This window comes from Numida meleagris, chromosome Z (assembly GCF_002078875.1).
Source record: "Numida meleagris isolate 19003 breed g44 Domestic line chromosome Z, NumMel1.0, whole genome shotgun sequence".
NCBI lineage: Eukaryota > Metazoa > Chordata > Aves > Galliformes > Numididae > Numida > Numida meleagris.
In genome coordinates, this window is record NC_034438.1 from 54689213 (window position 1) to 54710088 (window position 20876).

At 40.3% G+C, this 20876-nt stretch overlaps 1 long non-coding RNA gene across 1 annotated transcript; it reads left to right on the forward strand.

The window, feature by feature from the left end:
• On the forward strand, positions 12743-20298 carry LOC110390145. The gene is made up of 3 exons (XR_002433597.1): positions 12743-12826; positions 13394-13474; positions 18851-20298. It is a non-coding gene; the product is annotated as an uncharacterized LOC110390145 (long non-coding RNA).

The following is a 20876-nucleotide window of genomic DNA, read 5'->3' on the forward strand; positions in this document are numbered from 1 at the left end:
AATTAGAATGACAACAAGGCCAGACTCCTCTATCACTCCTCGTTAACACTGTCAGCACCAGCTTTACCAGAATTATCCTGTCTGAAGCATGAATGGACCTATTCATTTCTCACTTTGTTTGACCTAGGACTCTAGGAACTGCTTAATAGCATATAGGCTGCCTTCTCCTGTAAAGAAATGATTATGTTGAGAACTGGACTAAAAAATGTGCTCCCTTAGCCATGAAAGGTTAATTTTCTGTTTGTTTGGATGCGTTTGTAGAGTTGCTGTGTTATGCACTGTGCTTCTAAACATCGTTTCATGCTATATAATGAGTTTGAAATCTGTCATCTTCCAGGCCTTGTATTTGTGTGGGAAAGAGCAAGAAGCATGAGAGAGAAGTATATAGTTTTAGGAATATACTTTGATTCAATTTCTTGCATTTTATTATGGCCAAGACAGAAAATACTCAGATCTCATGCTGAAGACACGTTTTCAGAACGCAGTGGTTTTATTTTAAATGGGTCCCCAGAGAAGATGATCTCAGGCAGGAAAATGCATGCAGTCTTTCCAAAGAGATAAGAATAATCATTGCATTTCTACTGTGCATTTCTGTAATGCTGTAAATATTATACAAATCACAAGACAGAGATCATATTCAGTTGCTGACAGTGGAAGTCTGGCCACCAGTATGGTGAAACAGCAGTCTGACACATGAGTTTGGCTGCAAGTTAACCAAAAGCCATCTCATTTTCTTAGCTATAAATGAAGCAGATGCTCACGGGCATCAGAAGTCTTGTAAGCTTAAGCAAATCTTTCCTTATAAGTAGTTTTCAGGAAAACATAGGAAGCAGATAAAATCCATCTGAAGTATAAATTTGAAATTCGTCTGTGAGCTCCCTACTCACACAGCAGGGCCTTACCCACCTGAAGATCATGTGAGATCAGAGAATTTGTGGAGATTGCTGGGGAAGCCATTCAGATGCCTCGCAATAGCAGGGACCAGTCATCAGTTTAATTTGGTGTTTAATGACGGTAGATCCTGAGCTCCCTGTTTATGAACAGTTTTGTGGAGGAAGGTCATCATTAGCTGGTCCTTAGTGAAAAAATGGCCACTGAGATTCCTATCTTTCAATAATTCTTCCCCAGAATTGCTGTGTTGTTCCACTACAAGGCAAGCATACCTAGCAAAGGTGGGTTTTGATCTATCATTGTTTTTGTGCCTAAGCTGTCCTGGATCTGTGGTTCATAAGAATATCTTCAGAAGTTTCAGACGCTGCTAGAAGTACCTTAGGCATAAATCATTCATGTAGAGGTGGAAGAAGTTCTGGGCATTGCTAGGCAATCATCAATCACAGCATAACAAGACCAGAGCACAGTTTCATATTTCTTTGTATGAGTTTGCTGAGTCTTCATGTGGGAGTTGCACAACAACAGACCAACTCCTCACACCCAGCTTCTGAGGTGATGCACTGCTCCTTGTGTTTGATATACCAGCAGACTCATCAACAACCTGAAACCACAAAGTCCTGCACTGAAAGAATCTGTTCTTGTTGGGGCAGGACTATTTTTGTGTGACATTTAAAGAAAATGGTAGCTAGAAAATATATTATTTTATGGAACTCCTGGAAATTTCTTCCCAGAAGTATATTTTGTCAAGAGATTATCATTAAAAAAAAAAAAGTGTTTTGAAAAACTGCTGGTGCAGGAGGCTTCTATTCTTCATGAATTCTCTGTATTTTCTAATAGAAAAGTAACAGAACTGGGTTGATATTCTATCCTGAAAACCAGGGTATGGTAAAGTAAAACTTTTTTTTTTAAAGAGATTGAAAACCAAATACAATTTTTATTTTTTTTTAAATTGCATTTTACGGAAAATATAGAAGAAAAGTAGTCAATTTCAAAACCAGCAAAATAACTTATTTTTTGATAAAGGAAAACTGCTCCTGTTGACTAATTCTTAAGTCCCTTACAGATTGGGTAGATGATATGAGTCTTTGTTTTGTTTTTGCAGCTGGATTTCTAGCCAGCCCTTTCAGAGATAGGTTTTCTTTGTGTTTTTGTGTTGTTTTTTTTTTCTTATGATAGGCTAGAGGTCTTAAAAGTCTGTTGCAAATTATCTTCATTGCACACTTTGTGATATTATTTGATTTATTGTTAAGTAGAAGTTACCAGGTTAAGGTTGCTGTTTTCATTCTTCCTGCATGTTTTAGTCTTCATAATAGCCTTAATCAGGGAACTGTTTCCAGGACAGGTACTGAATGTGTACAGTCTATTAATGCCAAACTCCACAGAAATTGCAAAACCCAGTAAGTTATCCAGTTGTTCCCTAACTTGACATGTTGTTGCTTCCCTTCCCATTCCTCCTTCCATCATCCCACTGCAGTACACAAAAGATTTTGGAGACATTCTGTGCTGTCATTTAGGTATGTATGGTCTGTAAAAACTCTGTCAGCAGCTGCCATTTGAGGATGATTCTTGCTGAAGCCCATGACAAAAATCCATGGGTTCTCTCCTGGCTTCTCAAACAGAGCTGCAATACTGAATCCCCTTCTAACTACAGATTATAGATTGCAATTTCTATAGATTACTATGCTTATGGATTGCAATTTCTATAGGTTAGTGGAAACCTGTGTCCTAAGCAGAAGGGGAGAGGAAGCATATCCCAACAAAATGAATAAACTGAAATATGTCACAGAAAAAGGAAAGGAAGAAAATCCAAAGAAATCATGCCTAGACTGTCTGCTTTCTCCTTTGTCGGGATTAAAAGAGTGCTATCTTTAGGAACACACTTGTTGGGATAATGAAGATTGGGCATTTAGCAGCCTAAATAAAATCAGGTTCGTATTCCCACAGATGCATTTTTGTCTAGCGTCTGAGGCTTAGAAAAGGAGCGTTGCAGATTTTCTTCTACCATTCATAGCAGGCATCTAAATGCCGATCTTTTTGAAGAAAAAAAAAATCAAAAGAAGAAGAAACAGAAAAAAATGAATCTCTTGTCAATTTGACCCACCGCGTTATTTTTTGTGTTATTGATATATCTGTAATTTTCATCTGCCCTTTCTTCAGCATGTATATTTATATATATGTATTTTTTTCCACAAACCTGCAGTGCAGTGCAAAGCTAGATTTAAATATTTTCAGACTGACTGTACCCATCATTTGCATTCCACTGACTCATTCAGAGCAAAGACATCTGAGCAGAAATACAGCAGATAAAAGAGAAACCATTAATCCAGGGAAGATTACTGGCACAGAATCTTTATCCTGTATCCTCCCTGAAATGAGACAAAGATCTTACTATGTACATCCCTCTGGCTTAGCTTCAGAAAGTAAGCAATACAGTAATGTAGACATGGTACTTTTTAAAGGCACATTACATTGGACTGAAACTTCAGCCTTCCAACAGAGCTTATTACTGCTGAGGTGTGGTTCAGGGGTTGCTTTCTCAAAAGGTTCTTCAGCACCACAAAACTGCTTTGTGGCTCAGGTTCTGCATGTGGTGGAAGAGACGACGCATTCCTTACCTGCGCTTAAGTCTAAGGCAGATAGCATATGTCTCCTGAACAATAGAGACTGTTCTGTAGCACGGTGATCATACACACATTTTACAGAGTTCTCACTCCTGCTGACACCTCATCCTGACTTGAGCTGTAAATGCCAGTTAGCTTTTAATGAATCTAATAAGGATTAAGCTTTCCAGATACTGGAAGGGGATGGGCTGATGATGTTGAGCAGGCTTGCCCTTTTCAGGACACACTCATTTTAGGGGACTTGGTGTACAAGATTTCAGAACATGGCAGGCTTTGATTTCCCTTTGCTGTGCATGTGGCAGGCTGCAGTTGTTTTTCCATTTGCTGGTTGTTTGTCTTTTCCCCTCTCTGTCTCTGCAATACTGATCTTCAGCTACAAGATCTCAGGTAGTGAAAATTTGGGAAGCATCCTTTTCTTCTCTGACATTGAGTGGAAACACCACTTGCCACAAACTTACTGCTCTGGTTCCACTGCTGGTGGTCACTACCCATCTCCTGCATGACTATTTCCATGCCATATTACTGACAAAACCTACTGTAGTCAGTAAGGGGTTCCAGCTGAAGCAGCCTGGAGAGTTAGGCAGCTTTCTGGAGATAGATCCGTCTGCTTGTAGCCCTATCTTGCTATAGTTTGCATTCAGCTATGAAATTAAATTGGAGGAAATGATTCAGTTTTGAATCATTCTATTTAAATTGGCAAAAGCCAAAAACCCTCCTGTGAGCTACAACAATGTGGACTGCTATTCAGATGGGAAATATAAATACTTAAGTATGCCTGATAAATTGGACCAGAAGTGCCAACTGCTTGAAGTTTGGATTCTCTGCTCTCATTCCTGATGATTCTGTTCCTTCAGAGCCTCTTGTTCAGGTGACAAGTGTTTTCCTTTTGTTGTCTCTGTGTAGGGTGAATGTATATTAAGACCTCTGGAAAATGGCTATGCACAACAGGAACCAAGACCCAGAGGAAACTGGTTTCTAAACAATCCAGCATCCTCTTCCAGTTAAGAGCAGAACATTCAAATACATGGAAAAAACCTAGCTGTTATGGAAAGTTAAGGTTACCAAGAGTAAACCATGATCCCTTTGTGGATTTAAGGTGACAAAAGCAAATCTTGTTTCTTCCATAATACAGAGCCTAAGACCTACAATGGCTATTTTTTTTCCCCCTCATAATGTTCATGTAATCCATTAGGTGTGATTTGATTTCAGGTGTAAACCTAAATGTCTGTCTTCCTCAGTATGGACGTCTTACTTATGGAGTAGTCTTTGACTCTTTTTAACTGCACTTTCTTCTCCTGCACATATCAATTATTTTTCCTGCTCCTTTTAGACTCTGTCACCTTGCCAAATATTGAAATAGATTTATTTGTTGTAAAGGATATGCAAAAAAAAAAAAAAAAAAGGATATGTCTTCCAATGTGCTCTCTTGCTCTTTATTTTTCCTTAGATCTTAGGCAAAACTGCAGTCCTTGGAACCGTGTGAGTTCTTCATACTTCCTCCTGGAAGTGGCCCTTTTCTGCCTCTCCTCTGGGCATTGCCAGGAGGGCCTGTGCCTTCCATGCTCCTTTTGAACCACAGTTGTTTGTTTTGCATTGTGCCACATTTGTGTAGAATTTGACCAAATGACATTATGGGTGAGCAATGGGAGGATCAGCTTGCAAGGGAACTTCAAGTAATCTTAGATCAGCTAGTTGTCAGCTGCGTTGTGTTACTATGCAGCGTGCCTATTCCTCTTCTGATGTCTTTGCAGATGTTTTAAGCCTCACATTAAAAAAAAAAAGAAAGTATACAGACACATTACCTCACCTGAGCTGGAGTCATTGTGCCATACGCTCTACATACAGTAAAAATACATTTCTCTGTTCCTCCTATGAACTTAGCATCTAAATGATCAAGACAGATAAAGCTTTGGAAGTGAAGGAGAGGTCAAAGGTCACCTCTGCAGGAAAGCAACAGAACACATCTCCCGTTCTGCAGTCAGGTGACAGTCTGTCCTGTCTCTTTTATAGCAGCTTTGATAAGATGACATTTCACAAATCCCAGAAACAGACGCTGACCATTTCCATACTTGCAGGAAGGGTGTCTTCAAGTGAGGAAGCTTGATTACAAAGTCTGCTGAGTATGTGAAGTAAAGAATGAAATACTGCGCTTGCCACAGCCTTGATTTTGTTCTTCTCTTCCATTACGTAGAGGACATATGGTATGATCTTTGTAGCAGTCACTGCAATAGCTTAAAAACTGATGCAGTAGAAAATATGTGGAATGGAACTATCTCTGCACCAGGAGTTCTTCTTTCGTGTGTGTATGTGTGCATGTGCACACAACCCTGTGAAATGCCTCAATTCTAGAAATTAAACCTATGGGCACATCTTCACACAGTGCAGGACTGGGGATAGAAGTTTTCATCACTTGCAAGAGAAGATGAAGTTTTCAATGCTACGCAGAAATCAACCTTGAAATTCCTACATTTCATTCGGGGGATCCCAGAACAGTTTTGCAAAGCTTTATAGCCCTCCAGTCATGAGGATGAATAAGGCTGAAGAAAGAGCTGCGGCTTGGTAGCTTACACAGAAAGAGGAGCAAAGATTCCTCCTGCCTCATGGTATAGAGATCACATCAATGCCAGGAGCTGCACTTGAGAATAAATGGAAGAATAACAGATCCCTGCATGTTGCCATGGAGCTCTTCAGTCTGGGCTGCAGGCATGATGTAAAATATGGTCCTTCTCTTTGTCCCTGTTTTAGGCAGTCCTAGTTAGTCTTGACTGCATTTTTGTGCTTAGCAATCAGTTTTATCCCCGTAGAACAACTGCTAGTGATGGCGGAGCCACCTCTAAGACTGCACTACATGACCCATGCATGCACACTGGTGTCCAGACCACGCTTTGCTCTTTCGTGCCCTCATCCTCCCAACCAGTCCTTCACCTTCACAGAGCTTAACGCACAGAGAAAAACTTTTTTTTTTTTTTAAATCTTGGAGATAGTGTAGATATTTTTTTAATTTGCAGATTTGCCAATTATGCTCTCCCAAGTTTCCTTCTTGAGGTGTCTGTAACTTGACATTATGAACCTTCTTATTAAATCAGCTGCTTCCTGAACGTTAGCTGGTGGAGTGGAGGAAGAACCAAACATGTTTCAAGGAAAGCCCGTACTGATAAGGTGTTGGCCACTGGCTGTCCTGTTATTGTTAGAATTCACATTCTCTCCCTTGAGTACAGAGCACCTTCTGATGGAGTGCTTCTTATATTGAAAAATGACAAGCATTAAGAAGCCCATGCCACTTAATTGCTAAAATATTTACTACAGCATTCTCGCTTCCTCCCTCTGAAAGCACAGTGTATTTAAAGGAGTATCCTGTAATACAGCATCATGCTCTGAGCAGTGTTTTTAAAGAATAAGGCAATACTATGTGTGAAGGGGTGGGGCAAGGACTCCTCTGTTGTCTCCTCCTGTTAGCAGGTGTTGGAAGCCTGCAGGGAGCTGCAGGAGCTGATTGACTGGAGCAGATTTGCTGTGGTATGTGAAGTGTGTTAAGTCCCTGCAGGGGTTGGGAAAGGCTCACTGAGCTGAGGAATTTGGGGTCTAGGGTCTCTGCAGGAAATTGCTAGGAAGGACCAACTTTAGGTGAAAGGGGACGTTTAGGTATTTTTTTGTTATCATTAAAATGCCAAATCCCAGCAATCCATTGGCATGTAAGTACTACAGGTCAGATCTTCCACTGATGTACAGTGGCAGGTTCATAATACACTCTCTGTAGCAGCTGGGAATCTGAGACGGTTGGGTATGGGAAGATTTCTTCCCAGCTTCATGGCTGTGTTAGAAATAAGGTCCCTTAGCTCCTGTCCAGAAAGCAAGAATAATGGAAGATGGAGGTCACAGAAATGACAAGAGCAACTCTTGAAATCCAGTGTTGTCAGCACAAATGCAGCAATTGATTGAAAAGTGTCTGCTAACCAGGCAGCAAAGAGCCCAATTAGAACTGAAATAGCATGAGGGTCTATTTCAGAGTTTTATGATACTAGCTCACACCACTCAGCTAATTCTACGTTCTGGTAATTTTTCTGCCTGGGATGGAATCAGTTGGGGATCAAGAGCAGCCTTGAACTGAAACAAACTGTATACCTGATGCAGGACTTCTCAGAGCTTCAGCTTTTAGAGGCACCATCATATGCACACCCCAAAATGGAAAGACAAGCCTCTGACCTATCTTCAGGATGAATAAGCACCACATGGAGGTGCTTATTCCACACCATGGAGTTTGACTGAGGACTGCTAGAGCTTTACTGGATATGTGAGGTCTGCTGGACTTGCTATTTCTCCTGAATCAGAAATACATGCAGGAATTGGCCCATCTGAAAGAGCGTATGAAGTTTTAAACTGGACAGTGTTTTAGGAAGGCATGATTACGGTTGGACACAAGAGAACCTCTTCAGGTCCCATATACCTGGGAGCTCTGTGACAGCTTGTTAATACTGAGGGTCAGATGGTTGCCAGGGATGTTTGCTTGCTGTCCTGATCTCTAAGGAAGAGTGCTATCATTTGGGAAGACCACATCAGGAATGAGTAGACTACGTGGTGTGCATTGCTAGGTGAACCAAATTAGAGTAGCAGCTGGGAAGAGTGGGCTGGAGATGTTGGCAGACTGTGGCAAAAGTGACTTACCAACCGAGTGGTTGGCATGCCCAGGAGGACATGGTGTCTAGAGAGAAGACATCTTTGCAGATACACCTGTGTTCTGCATGTGTGCTAAGATTAGCTGTTTGAGGAGCAGTGAATAGACTCCTGGAGTGAGTGAATTCAGTGTGTTAAGCTCCATGGCTACAGGCAACACTGATCACACTGCACAGCAGTGGTTTCATCTTTCACAGGATCTAATCTGACTCAAAACTTGTGACAAACTGTTCAGTAAGGGGCAGGGCAACCTCTTAATCAGCATTAGCAGTGGTGCAACATTGAACAGCAATTACTTGAAGAATTTCTTTATGAGGTAAGAATGCATAAAAGAGGTTTTTGGTGCTTGTGTCATTGCAGAAGCTTGGGGTCATTCCTACAGAAATCAGCGTTAACCCTGGATGTGTTCCAAGTTGAGAATTTTTAAGTAATCTTGCTGATGTTTGCATTTGCAGAATACTTGCCTAGATAGTGCTGAGTGCAAAATAAAGAAATACTATGTGTGCCCATGGCATTGATGATGTCAGTTGGCTTCATGGTGAAATGCAGGCATTGAGTGGCCCAGATAATAGGCTGATGAATAGAACTACCTCCTCATCTTATTCCGTTATGCCCTCAGTCCCAGTCAGAGCTGCTTTTTCTCTGTTAAAAGGTAAAAATTGTGCACCACTCTTCCTGTTGTGCATGTGTTTTAAGAAAAAATCTCCAGTCTTCTACTGATTTAGTTGAATGTGACATTCTTCTGAAAATCAGTCAAAGTTCACTCCAGAGATGTCTGCCTGTCCTAGTCAAGTGAAGGAGTGAGAGCACTGTTTATTTTGCACAAGGGCTGCAGGAAGTAGACGTGGATTTGGGCACTGCTAACTCATGCTAAGTACCTCTGCACCTCGCAACATGACAAGCCCTATTGAACCTGGAGGAACAGCTTATGTATTGAGGCATTTCTTATTGTGAGCAGAGGTGGCTGACTGTGTCCCTCATATTGTTGAGTGTTTTGCTGCTTAAGTCTCAATATAAGTGCAAACTATTATCACTATTATGCTGTTGTTGCAGGTACCTTCACTTGGCAGCAGCAGTTATTTCTAACTAGCTAACATGTTTGGAGGTCTCTTAAGGTGTAATACAGCACTGTTGTAAGTGAACTCTGTATATCTATTCAAAACTAACCAGCACAACTTAAGGATTAAATTAAATCACTGCTGCAGTGGAATAGAGTTGTGGTAAAAGCAGTTCAGGTTTTAGAAAAGGTCACATAAAATGTTCTTCAATGCTGTGTGATAGGTAGACAATACCATCTTACAATACCCAGTTCTCGAGTGGGTACTTTAGGAGCTTACATTGCCTAGCTTATTCTACATCATGAAAAAAAAAGGAGGTCCAGTCATTTTATTCTGGAAAGCATTCTTCCCATCTCTTTGGCTGTCATACGTATTTAACTGTAGTGCCCTCAAGGACAATGTGTTGGATCAGCATGCTAAGGGCTACGGTCTACAGCCTGTAGTTTTTCATTTCATATTGCTTAAGAATGGTCCTCTTTGTTTCCATTTCTAGCCACGGCTGAATTCTTACATGTTGTCTGATCTTCAGGCTCAAATACCCAAGAGAATAGGCAGCTGTGAATCAGCCCTCTGTGTACTTTCTAGCAGGTAGTATAGCACAGAAGGCAGTATACTTCTTATTTCTTTAAATTGATAGGGATTTGATGGATAAGACTTTAATAAAACAGTCTCATGAATGATTATTTTCTTCCTGCTGATGATTCTGAATTGCATGCAGAAATATAAGAACCTTTTAACAGAGCCCTATGGGTTTAAACCCAGACCTTTAGATTTATAATTAAAGCTCGTTGTCTTTATGCTATCCTACACCTTATGAGAAGGATCGCCTTTCTAATTACATGGAACCAAGAAGTCTGTCACATGCTTTCACTTAGTCTTAAGGTGTACAGTTGTGCTATTTTTACTTCTTCTTTACCTTCTTCCATAGATTCTATATTATGTTTTGGAAATTTGACATCATGATTTTTTTTTTTCAGGCCAGATGTTTTGTCCTGTTATGTTAAGTCATCTTGACATACTGCCATGAAATGGAAATAACCACTAGTTATAACTTTGCTCCGTATCTTTATTAAAAGATACGTCTCATGCATCTCAATTCCCCATCTACATGCTACCTTCCTCTCTCCCTCCTCTCCCCCATTATGCTTCTTTCTTTTTCTTTTTCTCCGTAAAGAAGAAGGCATATTAAAATTTCCTTCCTGTTCTGCCTGAGTGGTTAATGAGGTTCTAGATAGCGTAATGAATATGCAGTGCTATTGATTCTGTGTATGCGTGTGTGCATGTGTGCATTTGTGTGTGCATGTCTTTAATCACAGCTGGAATGCAAAATCAGGCTCCACCTTTCAACTCTATCTCCATCATGCTGAGAGAGAGAGAGAGACTGAGACTGCTAGACAGCTCGAAAGAGATTGCAGCTCAGATGTCCTGGAAAACAGCAAATCCCTCAGACCTGGCAGATTCCGTTACCATGAGAACTGCAGATATTTCCATTGTGATGGCTTGCTCTAGCAGCCATCTGTTACACCCATTTGATTAGGAAGTACAGTTCAGCTTGTATGGGATTTTCACTGCACCTTATCCCATGGCAGTGTACAGAAACTCTCTCTCTTTTTATATGCTAAATTCAATGTTTTTAAAGTGCTGTAATTTACTGAGGCTGAAGGCATTTAATGAAATGCTAGGAGGAGGTCATTGAGGGACAGTATCTCTGAGAAGAAGGAAGACCATGAGATATATGAAGGGGATTAGTGTCCAGTATATAAATAAGATCAACCCAGAAATTAACTGTATTTAGCAATTCCTCATTCTTGCCAGGGAGAGGAGCTTGATATACAGACCTCATGAACCTATGATAAAATTAATAATTGCCTCCTGTTATTTAATCCCTTTTCATATATATTTATTGCATGCATGCAATAAATGCACACAGCAAATGAATTTCAGGTCCTCTACCCAGATATCTAACATGATGCAGTGACTACACTGTATAACGATTAGATTAGCTCTAAAAATTTAATGGTGCTATTTGACTTTTCCTAGACACAGAACAACCTTAAACTTTCTTGAAGGTTTGCTGTAATTTACTGATTAAACCGATTGTTTGGACTAGTTGCATCCCTTGGTGTAAATTTGTGGTGAAGGAAATGGTAATGGCACATCAAACAGATATAAAAACAAAGGAGTCCCCTTCAATTAAAACTCTCCAGACATTCTTCCTAAGTGGCTGGCATTCCAGATTCAGAGTAATGTTATGCGTGGGGTAGTTGCCTGGAGTATCTAAAAATGACTGAAGGTCTTGTAAACTCACTGAAGCTAATTAAATGCTCGCACACTGAAATGAATTTCTGATTGCTGCTCAGGAGGCATTGAGGTCAGCTCCTCTTTTCATTGCCCACACTTTATGGCCAATGCCAGATACTAAATAAATCAGATCCTCAGAATCAGGGGCTCTGTGTTTTTGTTCTTCTTATATATTCTCCCACCCGGCTGAACATAATTCCTTATCCGTCTTCATCTCAGCATGAAAAGTTTTCTCTTCTATTGTTTTTCCTCACATAGCACCAGATTACCATGGAGAAGACTATGATATCATAAGAAATGAATGAGAGTGTTTCTCACCATGGGTGAAATATACATTCCAGACCTAATAAAGTCAGAAATCATGTAATGGGCCTGGTAAAAGGAGCTGCTTAGTTCGTGTAAATACAAATGGTTCTTTAAGGCTCCACTTCAACTAAGCAAGTTCTTAAGCACTTTGCTGAGTACAGAGAGGTATAAGAACGTGTTTAAGAGCTTTTTATGAATAGGGCTGGTTTTTAAAGTGGTTTGCTGAATCAGGGCCTTAAAATGTGAAAAAGGAAAGTTAGATTTCCATTCCCTCTCATAAGAAAAGATTTTTATTTGTTGACCATCTTCACAGCAAACAAGAACTTCCACCCTTCTTCAGCTTTCCATCTTGCATAATCCTGAAGGCTGAGCTACAGGGAAGAGAGTCCTTTTTTTTCTCTCTTCTTTTCTCTTCTTTTCATTTTTTTATTTTTTTATTTTTTTTTCAGACAGGGCACTTGTTTTATGAATGTGGTATCTGCCTTTGACAGGCAGCAGATGTATGGAAGCCCTGAAATCTGAAACAATAAATACCATTCAGAGTCTCACCACTAAACCTTCTTATAGTACTGCCTTTGTTAAAAGAAACATTTACAGGACTACCATCCCCCCCTTCCCACCCACCTTCAAGGCTAGGATCTGAACCATGTTTTTAAAGTAAAGGTTAAGTACCTGAGGCATGAACAGTTGACATACAAAAGAAACTAAAGTAAATTTATCATTCGTTTGCCAGCTACGAGGTGTGTCGAGGGCTTTTTCTTTCTCTTTGTAACGCATGAGAAAACAAACCTGGGAAGTGTATGCAAGGAATATTTCTTTTCTACACTGGAATGTTAACATTTGCACCTTCTGACTTAATACTGTATATTTCTTTAGAGTCATCAATCTCATGAGAGTCATCTTGCCATCTGTACCAGCATTGCTCCAGGCTTCCATATGAAAGTCCAATCTGGCGGTATAAATACTGGATAATGAAGAGTAGGTGTTAAAGTTTCTGACTGGAAGAAGAGTCTGTGTCTAGGAAGGATCTGAATTTTTGTGTTAAACAAACAGAATCTATGTTAACATGAAGTTCAACCAGAAATAACATGCGTGTTCATCCTCATGCCTTCTCACAATCCATGCCTGTTTCTGAATTCTTTTCTTCTGCTTCTCTCTTTAGAAGAGGTCACCCAAGATCCAGGAGAAAAATGTTCTCTGACCATCCTGTTACACTTTGGAGATTACAAACAGGGGCAAGATGTTGACTTCCTGTAATGTAGGGTTCTTTTTTCCCTCGCTCTCCTTTTCCTCCAAGAAAGCTATAACTACATAGATTAGCAAAACTTTTGCAAGAATGGATGTAAAACAGATTTATCTCAGTGTCAGCTTTATCTGATCCATTCGGTCTTGCAGAGTTTGGATGGTTTCCTTTGTTACAATAACCAGCTTTCAAACATCTATATCCTTAGGGTATTAAATGTCAGCCTCTAGTGTACTGTTCAAGGATAAAAGATTGACAATACTGAAGTACTTTTTTTCTTCTTTTTTTTTTTCCTTCTCCAGCACTGGCAGAGTCTTTACACTGCACACCACTGCTGACCCGAGAAATGACCCACAGGAACTACTGGCAAAAGGAGCAAAAAGGTATTTCAGCTTATAGGCATTAGAAACTCTCTTCATTAATAGCCTTTTTGCAGACTTTTCAGATAGATTTCCTGTCATTGTGATGAGGATATATTTGTAACTAGGTCCCTTAAGTAAATGGTCAGTGGATAATTAATTGAACTAACTAGGACTTTCCGTACTGTATTTCCTTGATTATTATTATTTTAAGGGAAAAAAAAATTATCTTCCTGATAGTCTTGTGTCCTCTGTGCTGCATATGCAGCTGTTTTCCACCTATACACTAGCCTCCTTTTGGCCAAACCTTTCAGTGCTTGTTCAAATAAAACTCAGACACTCTTGAAATTGGTAATTTTTTTGTTTTGGTTGGCATCGGAACTGAAAAAAGTGCTCCCAGAAGATCAGGGACCAGCCAACCTCTGTAACCGTGGTGAGCAGAACTGATGTGCCTTGGATACAGCTAACAAAAAATAGAGGCCTGAAGGATGCCATTTGCTTTTCCTTTTCCTGCTGACCTAGCCACTAGGACTGCACTGCTCCCTCTGGTACCCTGAACTTCTCTCTTCACACCTCAGGCAGATGTATTGTCCTTTTCTAGCTGAAGCTGCTTAATCTGCCAAATACCATGTTCACCACATTCCTAATGCACTGGTGACCCTGATCTTGCTAGATGCAGAAGCTCAGAAGATAATATTTGGGCCACATCAAAGCTGCAGTGTTGGCAGTAAGGCAGAGAAAAAAATCTGCATATTTAGAATCATAGAATGATATGAAGATCCTTTCTGTATGAAACATATGGATGACCAACAAAGGTCATATAGTCCAACTCCCCTGCAGTGAACAGGGACATCTACAGTTCAGTCAGGTTGCTCAGAGCCCCATCCAGACTGACCAAGGATGGGGCATATACCCCATTGCTGGGCAACCTGTACCAGTGCCTCACCACCCTCACTGTAAAAGACTTTTTCCTTATATTTAACCTAAAACTCCCCTCTTTAAGTTTGAAATCATTTCCTCTTGTTCTGTCACCACAGACCTTGCTGATGAGTCTGTCCCCTTCTTTCCTGTAGCTCTCCTTTAGATACTGACAGGCCACTCTCAACTCACCTCGCAGTCTTCTCTTCTCCAGGCTGAACAGCCCCAGCTCCTTCAGCCTGTCCTCATAGGAGAGGTGTTCCATCCCTGGGATCATTTTTGTGGCCCTCCCCTGGATGCATTCCAACAGGTCCATGTCTCTCCTGTTCTGAGGACTCCACATCTGAGCGCAGTGCAGAGCAGAGGGGCAGGATCACCTCCCTCCCCCTGGTGGTCATGCAGCTTTTGATGCAGCCCAGGATTCAGTTGGCTTTCTGGGCTGTGAGGGCGCATTGCTGGCTCATGTCCAGCTGCTATCCACCAGTACCCCCAAACTCTTTTCAGCAGGACTATGCTCCATCCTTTCATCCCCCTGCTTTTACTGATAGTGGGGGTTGCCACAACCCAGGTGCAAGACCTTGCACTTCGCTTTGTTGAACTTCATGAGGTTCTCCTGGATCCGTTGCTCAAGCCTGTCTAGGACCCTCTGATGACCATCTTGTCCCTCTGGAGTGTTGACTGCACCCCACAGCTTGGTGTCATCAGCAAACTCAGCCCTCCTGTCAATATCATTGATGAAGATATTAAAGAGTATTGTTTCCAGCACTGACCCCTGGAGGACACCACTTGCCACTGATCTCCATCCAGACACTGAACTACTGACCACTGCTGTCTGGTCTCGATCCTGCAGCCAGTTTTTCGTCCACTGAATAGTCCTTCCATTAAATCCATATCTTTCCGATTTGGTGAGAAAGATGTTGTGTAGTACCGTGCCAAAAGCATAACTGAAGTCCAGATAAATGACATCAGTGGCTCTTCCCTTTTCCATTAATGCGGTTACACCTGCATTAATAGAAGGCCATTAAGTTGGTCAAGCAGGATTTACCCTTGGTGAAGCCAAGATGTATTTGTACCCTGGTGTTTATTGTACTGTACCAGATACTGATACGCAAGTTATTGATAATATGACTGTAATTCTGCTTATAGCAGAATTCTCCTTGGCACTCCCATTGTACATACTGCAATCTCCTAAATAAGTCACACCAATGGAAAACTACAGTAAGGTTGAATTTGGCTTATTACTGTTTTTCACCCTTTGATTATGCCTCTTAGCACATGGATCTCCAACTGCTTTAAATAAAAGCTTGCAAACATGCATCCCATAAATAATTTCTTCACCTTCGCAGCTGTAGTAGATATGTTTTTGAGCAAAGTCTTCTCCCTCTCTTGGTGATCTTCATTTTCTCCATTCTGGAAACACAATCATGACATTTATTTTGCAATCATTGGGATATTTCTCAAAATATACAGGAACGGTTTCTCAATGAATATATAAACTTCTTTTTTCATCAAAGATCATAAATTACCCATCAAAGAATATTGATAATTACTTTTGTTAACATCTCTCAAATAACAAATGTGTGAAGTAACAAAAACCCCTTCTTTTTAACATTATGACTTTATAGGCGAAAAGCATTGCTTTTTTAAGAGTGGGATGAATGTTGAACATAATTTTCTCCATGAAGTAGCATCCATAGAACAGACAAAGGAAGGATGGAGCTGGCTGAATTCTTCAGAGATTTTGTTCTGACAATTATTTGCATGTATATTTAAATTTCTTTGTCTCTGTGTGTCTTTGTCTCTGTGAATTGAATGTGTCCACACATCAGTTGCTTTGAGGAATATGTGTGCTTTACTGCATCTTTCATTACTTTCTGTCAGAAGGAGTATTCCAAAGCAAAGGTCTCAATTCAGGCAGCTTGGTCAGGTATATGTTTTTGTTTGTCCTCGAAATGATGGACATAAAACATGGACAACACGATCCTTGTCTCACTTATGCCATTGTAAATCAGGATGAGCTTTGCTGAAATCAGTGGGTATAGCCTACTGTTTAAAACAGACTTAGGAAGATCAGGTATTTGAGGGCTGTGTCAGTCCTTCTTTCTTTCTGGCACTTAGCATCTCCTCTGGCCCAAGACAACAACAACAAAAAATCCATTTAAAAAAATGTCTTGGGGGAATCTAAATAGTCACCTCTGAATTTCAGCTGTAGAAAGTTGTGATCCTGTGCAATTACTGCTCTAGTCAAGATCTTTAAACACCAAGTGTCTTTACTTACACAACAGTGAGAGAACATAGAGCATTCTTCCTTGCCTCCCATCCATCCCAGCTGAAGATGTTGCTGCTCTGGTATTTTGCAGTCTGTTAGACTTGCAGGTGTAGCTGACACAGCCCAAGAATGCAGTCACAGAACTGTATAGAAATTCTTGATTTGCTAGTGACTATTATTTTAAGCATTTCCTCCAAGGCAAATACAAAAGGGGCTTTAGTATGTAGTGTGTGTTTAAGCCTGTCTCTCCCTTTAAGTCTGGAGATCAGTTATTTATAGGAAGCAGACATCTAGGCAATCTTACCCTTTTCTTCTGAGCATTGAAGGCAGCGAAGGTTGCAATATTAATTGCTGCATCAGCCACTTTAAGATTTAATGTTTTTCCCCATTCTATAGGCAATGTATCTCTTGCATGATTTCCCACACAGTCTTCACTTTCACAGTCGTCTGAATGATAAGCAACAATAATGTCTTTGGAAGTGATCCATAAATCATATTCAAATCCACACATCCAAATGATCCTATTTTTAATCTCTAAACTACTGTAGTGTGTGCTTGCTAGTGCAGTTCAGTTGGAAGCATTATGTTCCCCACCTACGTATTTCCTTCAAATCAGTGACAGTGTACCCAAAAATAAATAAATAAATATACCTGAAACTTGACTAATAACACACAGAAAAACTATGGGCAATGAAGGGCTCCCCAAATAAAATAATATACTTATATGCACTAGAGAAAATTCAATGTTTTATCGGAATTCATAGAAGGAAGATGAATGGCTTTGGGTTTAGATCACTGTATTAGAGCTGAAAGTATCTAAATTGTCTTCTCTGCTTTCCCACAGAGTCTCTGAATGACCTTGGACCACTAAAATATGCCTGTGATTATACACCTTATATATAAAGATATAATAATTAAGGAACCCAGATTATCTCTCCACCTCCACCTCTCCACTTCACTCCCTATTTAAAACAGAAAATGGTAGGAAAATCACAAAATTCTAAACAAATTGAACTTTGTAGATAGTGTTCAGATACAACCCAGGGTTTAACAGCAGCCCTGGTTTGGGCAAATCACTTGAGATGGGACAAAGAGAGCTTGTCTATCTAGTATGACATCTTGCTGCTACTTTCTTATGCTCCAGGAAGTTCTAAAGTAGGTGGATAAAGGCTAACCTCTTTCTAGGGGAGCAGGATGTATTTTTGGTTTTCTTTTTGCATCCTCAGACTAGTTTTCATATATGATTTTTGAAGGTGAGAGAGGTGATTTTGAATTGTGTTTAGCCTCACGTGATCCTCCCTTGCCATCAAAATCAAAGACAGTGGCTGAGGACATCAGCAAAAGGAGTAGTGAGACTTCTCTCATCAAGGAATTGGAATGTCACTGATGAAGAAATTCACATTATTATTTTTGAAGATGTCCAGCCCTGTAGGAAACCTTATTGACCTGACAGTCAATTAATATTGCTCCTCTGTAGGGGTGCCATTTGATGTCTTTTTTCTTGATGCACAGGTTTGCTTTGCTGCTTTTGTATAAACAAGTGCTCTCCAACAGTGGTGCAAGTTGAGTGTGATGTCTAGTTTCTGAGTTATATCTTGTATTCTTATCAGCAGGCAAAAAGTTGCTATTTTGGCTATTATTAAGAATCTGAGGTATTTCCCATCCTACCAATTTGGAAATGAGTTGATGTGATCTGGTTTCATTCAATGTAAGCTAGATTTTAGGTCTGTTAACTGGTGAATTTTTGGGGAATTGAAAAGTCCCAGCCCTTGTAAGCATGAGGAAAGAAGATGTTGCATTTGTTTGAACTGTGCATGAACAGGAAAAGACTTTTACTAAAACCAGGTTGAAATTAAATATTTGCTAACATTATGTTGCCTTTGGACAGCCCTGCCAACATACGATTTGAAGGGGAAAGGGGAGCAGCGTTAATGTTATGCTTCCCCACAGCACAGCTCCTTGAGTAGCACAGCCCATGACTCTTGCTGAGCGCCCTGTTTGCTGCTGTTTCTTTGGATTAATTTCTGTCTCTTACCCACAGGGCTGTGTGGCAGAGAAGAAAGAACTCCACATCCATTTGCTGGCTGCTCATAAAAGATATGTTAGTAGACAGATCTGACCTGATCTTGTTCTGTCTCAAAGGGTGTAAATAGTTCCAGGACACTGTGGTTTTCTGTTGTTGTTTTTTTTTTTTTTTTTTTTTTTTTTTCCAGGAACGTCATTTGTTGAGGCTACAAGTGAAAATTCTTTTCCTTCCTTAGCTGCCCTCAGCTGATCCATTGGGATCTTCTGAAGATTAAATCAGAAGTGATGTCAAACTTCACCAAGCTGACAGTTGCGATCCCTGTCCAGGAATGGTTATGCCTCTTGTGGAGCTTTTCTTGCCTTGCCTTGCACTCCTGTTCCTCCTCCCATATATCTCTAAATCCAGAAGACCTGGAATCATAGAATATGCTGAATTGGAAAGGACCCATGAAGATAATTCAATCCAACCGCTGGCTCCACACAAGATTGCCAAAAAATCAGACCATATGTCTGAGCTGTGATTAGCTGTTTCCTTGTAGTTGGATACAAAGGGAGGTGGGAAAAGGAAGATCTGTCTTCTACTATCCCTGCATTCTAATGTCTAGATTTAAAGAATGTCCAATCCTTGCCCACGTTTTGAGTGTTGCCAGCAGCTGTGGGGGAGTATGGGAGATAGGTGGCTGTGATTCTGCTGCTTCCACATATGCCCATTACATAGCCAGAAGTAGCAGGTGCACATCCCCTCTACTGCCAGGACACCTCATTATGCAGACATCCCCCGAGGCCAGCAGCCTCCATCATGCTACCCATGCTGGAGCACTGTCTAATAACCATGATCCTGACCTGAATGCTAATGGATCTGTGACTTCAGAATGTTCTGTGCCCACTTCGTATGTTTCTCTTGAGATTATCAAAGAAAGGTTTTTTCTTCCAGTGGATGGAAGGAGTTGTGAGAGTACTTTTAGTTATAAGTGGGATTCTGGCTTGGGTATTTTCAACTAAGTCATAGTTATAGATCACAAAGAAGTACATAATACTGGAAAGGATATTGGTATTATGTGGTATGTCAGGTTTTTGCACATAATCTCAGCGCTGGTTCTGGACTTCCAGACAAGCATGGCGAATGTGGGCTATTTTCTTCAAGACAGTTCTCACTGTTGAAGAAGACACTGTCCCACTCAGCACTGACAGTATTACAAGCTTTACTTATTTAATTGTTCTGTTGAGAGCAAAGCAATATAAAAGTTTTACACTGAGAAGCTCTCTTAGTAATGTAAGTAGCTCGTTACATTCTGGGTTAAAAAGAGGAGATGCTCCTTGATCAGATAGCTCATATATTGCTCAACAATGTCTAAATAATTTATTGTGGCTTTTGATAAGGGTCATATCCAACATAAGCTGAGGCGGAGATTCTCAGTTGAATTCAGATCAGACTAGCAACCTTCTTTAGCTCTTTCCTTTTACCAAATTCAGAATAAGTAGAACTGCAGTGTCTGAGGGAATGAATCTTAATCATAAGACACTGTTTAGCAGCAAGTGCAAGCAGCAGTGAACTCAAACCAGGTACAATTTGGAGTATGTGTATACATCGGAAGTAAGCATATGAATGAGAATAAAAAGTTTTCATTTTTATCTATCACTATGTCTGCAAGCGTACTATTTATGTATGCAGAAGAAGTGATAATTGGGTTCCAAGTACAGATGGAGACTCAGAATTCTCTAGGATAAAGCTTTTTACAGGCTGAGAACATCTCAACACTGTTAAGACTGCTGATGTGAATTTTCTGTTTACATCCAACAGGAAGTGTTTCAGTTTTTCTTGTCTGTGCAGATTCAGACAAAACCTCTCTTATGGCTCTTTGTTTTTGACTCAGCATTGGCAGCTCTCCTTTTCGTTAGATGACACTGTAAAGATGTGACAGTTCCTGTGGAAATGACATGAACCCTACACAGAGCTTCCATCCTGTTGTAGTTCCCTTCCACAATATTTATGGGTGGCAACATTTTATTTTAGCCTCACTCCTTTAAGGTAAATAAAAGTAACACTAACTATTGCAGAAAAACACATTCTCCTCTAAATTATATCCTTTTTTCAGGTTAAAAGTATGTAATTTCATGAGGAACACTTTGGGACTTATCCTGCTGTGAAGCCATTGCTCAATTTCTCCCAGCAGTGGTAAGGTGCCCACAATTCTTCAACTCCTGAATAGCCCC